Source organism: Electrona antarctica (genome assembly GCF_951216825.1).
Source record: "Electrona antarctica genome assembly, chromosome: 2".
NCBI lineage: Eukaryota > Metazoa > Chordata > Actinopteri > Myctophiformes > Myctophidae > Electrona > Electrona antarctica.
In genome coordinates, this window is record NC_136807.1 from 57,722,560 (window position 1) to 57,729,373 (window position 6,814).

Consider the following 6,814-nt stretch of genomic DNA (forward strand, 5'->3'; position numbering starts at 1 on the left):
TTCTGTATTAAAACACCTATTCATGGGTCTTGAACACTACCATGCCTGGCTGTCCTGCGTTTGGGTTCTAACCTCGCTCACACGTGACAAAAGCAGAGGAGCATACATAATCTGAAAATATCAACATGACTGAATAAAATGGACATTAATAGTTTCTTGTGATGTATTTTTGTTTTTATCTTGTGCATGTGTCTTATTTTCTATTCAACATGATGGAATTTCATTTGTATTTTCTCTTGCATTATTCCCTCCAGCTCATAGGTGACTGGTAGTACAATATGAGCATCAGTGTGTGTCCTGGTCAGGATTTAACAAGTCATATTTATTCATATTCATGCAATAATTATTATGTTCATTGATATGCAGTAAATTATGGTGCAGTAAAGTGCTGAAAAGCTGCTGGGTTTGTGTAGCTGTTCACTGTGTGTTGACATGTGTGTTGTTTACATTGTTACATTATCATAGTACATAATATGGTAGATTCCAGAGAGACAGACAGTGGACATTCCACATAGTTTTTTTTTTTTTATAGGTGTTTTTATAAACTCAAAGATCCACTTTGAGTTTATAAAATCCACTTTTATGGGGACACGGTGGCACTTAAAAGCGACCGGCCGTTTACCTCGCTAGATGCATTCTTTTGATGAATGGACACTTGTTGACACAAGGTGCGTTTCCATAAAGCCGTTTTTTTGCGCATTAAGGCTCTTGCGCAAAATCTCCTGGATGGAAACACATCAACATGCGAATAAGTCTCCATTTTTCGCAAAAACACTTTTTCACTTGGAGGTTGCGGATTTAGGCTTTTTCGAAAAAAGGGAAATGCGCAAATAGTGTATGGAAACACTTGCGGAAAAGGTTTTTAATTAGAAAGCATTGAACTCGCATTATATCGCTTTTGAACAGTTGGAAAATAAAATAAAACAACGATGGGGAGGCAGTGGAGTGAACGGTGCATGGGATGGTGGACAGAGAGGGAGAGGGAGTGATGTGGATACATATAAGGTCCCAATTTACTACTACCCGACCTGTCCGATTAATAATTGTGTAGCGTGTTCAAAGATCCCATATGAAGTCTGAATCCTCCCGAGTTGATCGGGGCGCTCCGATCATTTTGATATCTGGATCGCTACTGTATGGATGCAAGACACACACACACACACACACACATATGCACACACACACACACACACACGTGGACTACGAGTAGTGTAGTAGACTACACTTTTATATAACCTAGCTGCCTGGGTCCCTACTCCCTGCAGGCTATTCGATTTCGATCCATGCATATGCTTCATCTATTCTTATATATTTATATTCATTGCATAAGATAAGCAACCTAAACGTGTAGGCTATAGGCTATATAGCCGATGAAACAAGTTATTCACAACTGTTTGCAGCTGCAATCAATCAATTTACAGTATAAACGACCAGTATGCTCCAATCGAGTCCCGTGACAAATAGGCTACATGTGCCCCGAATATATTAAGACAAGCATTACACAAATCGTTCTTTGTACGTTCTTTGACTGTAGGTGTCGTCAATACTGTGAAAGCAGCAGACGGTCGGTCAGCCGCTGACCAGGGATCAGATTACAGCGCAGTATATGTGGGGTCCTGTCCGTTAAACTGATAGCACACATACAGCGCATCAAATCAATGGTGTGAACATCGATTAGGACTACTTTACATGAGCCTCACTTTACTGGCAAAACAGTGCAACCTACTGCACATTTCATGAACTTATTGCATATGCGCATTTTATCAGTTTAATGGAAACACCGACAATTCGCTTTTCTTTTTTCGACTTAATGAACATACGCTTCCTTTTTTCGCAAAGGCTTAATGGAACCGCACCTACAGATGTCATCTGCCTTTATTCTCTTACAGTAAAGGCAAGTATCGTGACTTCTTCAATTACTTTTGTAATTCAATTGTTGATCGTCTTTTGCATGCAAATGATTACCATACAATAATAACATTAACAGTGGTGTCGTTACGATCCATAATGCAGAGGGTTAATGCTTTAGTTGTAAATACATTTTATAGATCCTATATACTGTGGATCAGTGGTTCCCAAACGTATTCATGGCAAGGACCCCCAAATTTACACTAATTAGCCCGCAGACCACCATTTGAAAAGATATATGCCAGGGACCCCCATAAGACAAGATGTTTACTGCTAGCAGTGATTCTCAACCCGTTTAATTTCAAGGACCCCCAGTTTGACATGCATTAGTCTACGGACCCCCATTTAATGGCATTTCTATCTCTGAGACCCCCAATTTATATTGTAAAATCTATGTTAATTTAACTCAGAGTGTAAAGACCCATACACTATCATTTAGCTGGGGACCCCCTGGAACTCCCTGTTACTGTCCTGTTATTGCAACGTTAAGGCGTTTTTCAGGGTTCTGTTAGTGTTATATTTGCAACATTAACATTGCAACATTTTAAGGAGTCACACCAATTTGCCAGCCCATACATCCAAACAGAAAAGTCCTATATGATTGTCCAACACTTGGACAGAAAGTATAGTAGTAGTAGTAACACTTTGGAGATAGAAATAAGATAATTCAAGCTTTCTGTACGATATACACCTTTTTTGTTTTTTGTTTAATACAATCTGGTTGGATATGGGCTGTCAGTGGTTGGTGTTGCATATGTTGTTGTTGTAGTTGTTGTTGTTGTTGTTGTTGTTGTTGTTGTTGCTGCTGCTGCTGCATATTATATTGTAAATATGTTAGTGTTGATAGTGTTGCAAAATAACAAGTACTATAACGTGTGTAGATCTATCATATCTGAAAATCTGATGATCAAATGATCTGTATTTGCAGTTGATTTGGAGTAAGTGAAAAATAATGTACAGTGAATATATACATTAATATATTATATATACTGCAGTGTGTACTGTACATATCACCAGCAAATATATGAATTGTTCTACAATTTAATAAGTATGATTGAAGTACAGTCTCAAGGGTTACGCTTAACAGGCATCTGTCAAAGTTTGACAATGTAGGCCTACCCTACATACATATAAAATCACACCCGTGTGAAGTGAGGGGCGCTCTTATCATTTTGTCTTTAATGTTTGTGTTTACACAGACCCTCAAAGCTGGACATAGGAGGGGCTAGCACCCCTCAAACAATAGTACAAATTGATTAGGTGATGGTCCATTTGGTGCATTTAGATGGTTTAAAACAAAAAGGATGTTTTTTAATTCATTGCGTTTCATTCTTTTCCAAGGCGTAGGTGGGAATCGAACCCACGGCCAGCCCTACATTTTTATTTATTTAAAGACGAACATTGAACAGTGCTTCTTAAATAAATAATCACAGCTAATAACAAAATATAAGTAGCTACTTTTGTAAAATATTGTAAACATGTCTGTAACATGGGGTCCCAGTGCAGAGATGAAAATCATAATGAAATGGCCTAGGACCCTGTCACCCTAGGCTAATTCATATACATTTAATTTGGGGGTCCTTGAAATTAAAATGGCTGAGGATCACTGGATTAAACTGTGAGTTAATTCACAGAAAATACAATGACAGACAGCCTACATTCATTTTTATAGCCCTATGTTTCTGTTCTGCCTTGTTTGTTTTTGTTCTGCTATATTGTCACAACTGTGTGATATGTTCCTTGTTTTTAATTTTATTATATTGTTTATAGGCTACTGTGCAAATTGTTCAGCACCTTCTAACTTTGTTTCGAAAGGTGCTTTATAAATAACATTTACTCACTTACTTACATAACTTTTGAATGAGGGCTTGGTTTAGAAAAGCCTATATTTTGTGCTAAAGTAATATATTGAATAACATATAAATGTATATTTTAAGGCTAGACTGGCATATGGCATTGTGGGGCTGCAGGACTGAGGACTCTGGAGATAAGTCAAGTGTAAAAAAGCATTTTGTACAATTGTGTGCTTATGAAGGTACCAGGTCGACTCGCCCTTTTCCAACTCGCCCTCGCGAAAAGTGAAGACGGCTCGCCACAGAATTTCGAAAAGTGAAGACGGCTCGCCACAGAATTTCGAAAAGTGATGACGGCTCGCCCCGAGCCGTGGAGAGACCACCCCCATAGTGTGGACAGCTCGCCCCACAGCGTGGATATCTCGCCCCAACGCACGGATATCTCGCCCGTGTTTATTTCATGTTTATTTTACCTTATTTCTCATATTAGAACATTGTTTGTCAAAGGAGAACATTTAGAACCAGTTTGTTTGTTGTTGGTCAAATTAAAATTATGCATGGATAATGAATGGCTTACTCCCCTCCATTGTTCTGGAAATTCCATTCCAAGTACAGTACTTGAAATTATATGCACTCATGTTTACATAATGTTATCCAGTAACATTCGTTTTTGCATGTCATGGTATGGAGTTGCTTATTTCATTGTTTGGACAGGTGGATTTTTGAAAATGACTCAAATCATGAAGGCAATTTACGTGGAATCTTTCACAGACTTTCATACTAGTCTACTACTACTAGCCATATGCACTCATGTTTATGTTGCATGTCATGGTAGGCCTACCTGCAATTTTGTTGTTGTACTAATATACATAATAATAATAATAATAACAACATAATAATATAGGCCTACCTGCATTTTCAGCAGGTGGCACTAAAGTTCTTGTTGCTTCCCACTTACATAAAATTGTATTACATTTATTTCAGCAGGTGGCACTAAAGTTCTTGTTGCTTCCCACTTACATAAAATTGCCTGCCTGTTATTGTATGCTGTGTGTGTGTGTGTCAAGTTCTTGTTGCTTCCCACTTACATAAAATTGCCTACCAGACACCTTTGATGATGGGCCATTCTGTAGAACAGGTAGCCTACAGAATGCAAATGCTCCAACCTCAATACAGGTCCATATAGTCCTATAGATTACAGGAATTTAAAACCTTAGACCAGTGTTTCCCAACCTGTGTGCCGCGGCACTTTACTGTGCCGTTTGATGTGTCCAGGTGTGCCGCCTGTGATAGATAAATTCTGACATATAGATAAATTCTGACATGTTGTTTACACGTCATGTCAAGTTGGCCATTCCATCATATTCTGTTGCTCAACACATATAGAACTTGGGCCCAGACCGTGTTCCATATAGGTCATATTTGGTCATCTTGCCCTTTTATCATCATTTTACTCTTAGCCTACTGCCTGTTTACTCCGGGTTGTTCTCCTTATCCTACTTATGTCATGTCACCATCCACGTGCCTAATCATCTCAGCCCTATATTATCCTTTATATTATTTTATCATACTTATATTATGGATTTCCTGAGGCCACATTCAGATTTAATATCATATATCTTGTTGACTCCTTATTCGGTCTCCATACTGTCTGTCCCCAGGCAAGTAAACTTGCCATAATGAGAGGCCTATTTTGATTTGAGACATGTATTTGACCTTGGTGCCTAGTGAGAAAGTAGATAGGAGTATTTCTCTCTGTCGAAAGAGTTCACAGCTAGCAGGGAAATAATGTTATCTTCAGGTTGCCATAGCAACACCAGCCTCTGTGCTTTCCCGGTCTATGGCCCTCAATGACGGAACCAAGGAAGATGTCACGATACCAGTCTCATCATCCATGTGCTGGTCCAATGAGTGCTCGACAACCAGCGCCACCGTGGGATATTGCGGAAATGAACAATCTATTGAGCCAATGAACGTTTATCAACAACTGACGTCAGATGCAGTATAAGCCAGGAAGATACTGTGAAGAGGAGTTCAGGTTCAGTTCGGATCCATATTGGAACAATTGAATACTCTAAATTATAGTGATGTATTGTACTATTATTATTATTATCTGAACCATGTAGCACATTCTCTATGTAAATTGACTTTATTACCTACTAAAAATAATAGTTAAAACCTTAAACTTCCTCAGAACTTTATTTCGTCTGTCTCCAATTCGTTTTTAAGGTATCCTTCTATTTTTTATGGTACCGTGCAGCTGTCATTCAAGATTTAAAGGGCTATCCACTCATTTGTAAGGTAAATACAGCACGGTATTTGGTCTCCCTGCTGGGTTATTGAAGGTATATATATATATTTACAGTCCTTTCTAATTAGCATTACAGAATAGATATCATTTATTTTGATCCATTAGATGGCCTTTCTCGCCATCTTTCCAACAAATTGATCCTTGGGGTCGCCGGAATTTTATTTCCATCAATTTGGTCCCGATCGAGCCGATTCAGAACCCTGCAAGTGTTAATCACTAGACAGGGGGACAGAAAAAAGAATCAGTTTTTTCCAAATTTACAGTTTTTCCCCAAGCCTCCCCCGAAAGCAATATTATAGCTACTGGGCTGCAGGCTTCCTATTGTTGCGTCGTTGTTGTTGTCACACGTCTGTGCGATAACGACGGAACAATAGACTCTAACGACCCTCGGCCATTGAAATGTTAATGCAAAAGAGATGCATCCAGAAGACGCTACATTTCGCGCATATGCACGTAGACAGCAGACACATACAGTCCTACATGTCCCGACCCAAACACTGAGGAGGTAAAGTAAACGTGACGTTGTTGTGATTAAACATAATGTGCCACGAAAAATAGCTGTCCAACTGTCCAAGTGTCCATACATGATCGCCTCGTTCGGCCAACACAATATATCTCCCTCCCTCCACAGAAGCGCAGTGATGCCTGATTTATTCTTCGTCGTACACGTGTTCCATGCTGAAAATGGCTGATTTACAAGCTCACAACGCGTTGCGGATGCAACGCGTTGTGAGCTTGTCGATCAGCTATTTTCAGCACGTGGAAATATGCAGGCTGTGAGAACTGAGACCCTTCACAATAA